Source organism: Sinocyclocheilus rhinocerous, unplaced genomic scaffold (genome assembly GCF_001515625.1).
Source record: "Sinocyclocheilus rhinocerous isolate Xijiao unplaced genomic scaffold, SAMN03320098_v1.1 scaffold1864, whole genome shotgun sequence".
Lineage (NCBI taxonomy): Eukaryota > Metazoa > Chordata > Actinopteri > Cypriniformes > Cyprinidae > Sinocyclocheilus > Sinocyclocheilus rhinocerous.
The window spans coordinates 680,371-683,108 of NW_015639085.1; positions in this window are offsets into that span (position 1 = coordinate 680,371).

Genomic DNA, 2,738 nt, shown 5'->3' on the forward strand with positions numbered 1-2,738 from the left:
GGCGCATGTTCCACCTCGAGGCCCCCTTTAACATGTACATTTGTGTCTGCATGGCACTGCATCTCCATCCTAAGAATGAAAATGCACAGATTTAGTCAGCAATTATTTTAAACTGAGGACATACAAATTTAATGAGACAGTTATAGAACAGTAACACATAATAATGAGACTGGTAGAAAATTCCATGAAAACAAGCCAAATCCAGGTAGCACCCAGGGTTCTACTTCTATAATGTGCTCCTCCAGTCCTGCGCCTTCAGCTGTTGTCAGAACACTGCTCAGAACCTGGCCGAGCTCATTGCCAATGTTGGTCATCCATGCAGCCGTGTCCCCAATGCCACCAGCCAGCTTTTTGGTGATCTGAAAACCAACAGAAGGAAAAATAAAGACATTCTGACAGGCTTAATTATACATTTTCTTCGTTTTGTTATGGTGCATTACAATATATATTACACAAATACACATTTTTCATCATTATGATGAAATTATATCTGGCTGAAAATAAACCTCATGCTCAAACCTTCATGTATTGTACCTTCTTAGTAGAATCCATCTTCAGGATTCGGCCATAGGTGGAGGTAATCACCCCCTTCATCTCGTCCAAATGGCTGAGGATGTCGTTGGAGTGGACAGTCTCAAACCACTGGGCGAGTGGAAGTGGCCTGAAGGGTGCAGGTGCAGAAAAGGCTGGTGCCGTTGCAGATTGGACCAGGGCAACCTTTCTCAAATGATGCTCACAGTCAGTGAGGTACTGGATGGTCCGTCGTGCCCACTCCTCACTGTGGACTTCCTCTACTGCTGACTGGAGGTAGAAGGAACTGTTGCCGCTGTCCTTGGCCTGAGGAAGGTCACACATTTCCTGTCTAGGGCTAGCTAAGTGGTCAGCACCGCTGGAAACAGGGTCCTGTGTGCCACATCCAGTTGTGAAAGGATGTCCTGGCTCCATGCGCATACTGGCAACCTGCATGCACTGCAGTGTGGATAGTCCCCACCCACCAGGTAGTAGCGGCTATCCATGTCGATGACCTCCCTGACCTTCGGGTAGATTCCTGAATGGTGCATCTTCCGGCCACACAGTGGGCATTTAAGAGGAATGCCCCACATCCTCATTGGTGCCCACAAGAACATCCTCTGGGCTCAGGAGGAGATGGTTTGGGCTGCATCGGTGGATAAAACCAGTTTGCCTGGATCTTCTGCCTCAGCTGCCCATGTGGAGGGTCCTGGATGCACTCGAGGTGTTTTTGTTGCATCTCCCAGACAGGCTGTGGAGCTGGAGAGTGGTGTGGGAATGGGGTGGGCCGTGGGGATAGAGACACTGGAGCTGGCAGTGGAGACGACAAGTGCTGTGGAGGTGGAGGCAGCCATGGAGATGGTGAGGGGCACGGAGATGGTGTGGGATTTTTTGAAGGGCTTACACGTGGAGCCAATAGGGCCCCATAATGGCTCGACTCAATGTGTTGGAGGAGTCCGACAGCACCCTGGATCTTGGCCCCACAGCTGTCACACCTCTCCTCAACGTGGTGGTCAGAGAGGTGCTCGGAGAACTTCTCTGCCTCCACAACCACACTACACAGAGAACACTTCACCCCCTGTTCTCCCTGTGATGTTCCTGTCTCCTCTGAGCTGCCGCCTGCCTCTACCTTAGGCCCTGACTCAATCAAGACCTTATCTGTTGACTGGGAGAAAATGAATATTAGGAACAAAAGAAGGTCATACTATTCATGTTAAATAATTTCACCAATTATTCTGCAGAACTGTGCACTCTGAAATACATTCAGCAAAGAATCACCCAGCCATGACTGAAATAGCATAGGGAATGAATACTTGGAATACTGAATGATGCAATTAAATTCTTGCAAAGATATAGAAAATAAAAACTTTAGACCCGTTATGCATCAAAGGGTTAACTAGCGTTAGTTAGCGACACGTTAAGTTAGCTTGCCTTGCTACGCAAGCGTAGACCTCTTAAGTCCTAACAGTTCCGAACAGCACTCAACGGGGCAAAGCAGCCATTAGTCGAACAGAGCAAAGCAGCCATTGGTCGAACGGGGCAAAGCAGCCATTGGTTGAAACATTGTCATGTGACTACATCCATAAAAAGTGCAAGTACCAAAGCGCGGGTTCGTCGTTTCACACTGACCTCCATCACAGCGTGACGCGAGACAGTTTTAATATTTTTCAATCACTAAACACATTTTAATCAATTGAACGTCTTCGGATAGCGTGCAGGTGAGTATGGTATAATGTGAAAAAGAAGCTGTACGCGACGTAGCTTCGTTTGACACTATGGTTCAATCTCAACCGCTTACGTTGCACTTGTGTAATTTAGATAACATTGTTCTTAATTTGGTGGTTTAACGCTTAGGCCTATATAGATATTAGAGGCTATATTTGGGCGATATAGTGATATAAATCGCGGTGGCCATTAATTTTGCAACAGCATAGCCGGAATTCCTTATATACAACGACGATATGATGATGATGATGAATGTACTTTAAAAATACAGAGTGCGGACGTGTTTTGTGTTTTAAATGTTTAAAAATGTGTTTGAAATGTGTTTTGTATTTTAAAAGTGTAATAAATAAAATCTAACCCGAGAAATTTGGCGGATTTTTTTTTTTTTTAAAAAGCGCCAAAAGTCGATTGAGCGCCAAGACGGTTAAATACGCTTTAAAGTTTATCAAAGTTTTCGTCTTAGCGAATTTTTTGAGCACAACAGGTTATCTCTTACGTAGGGT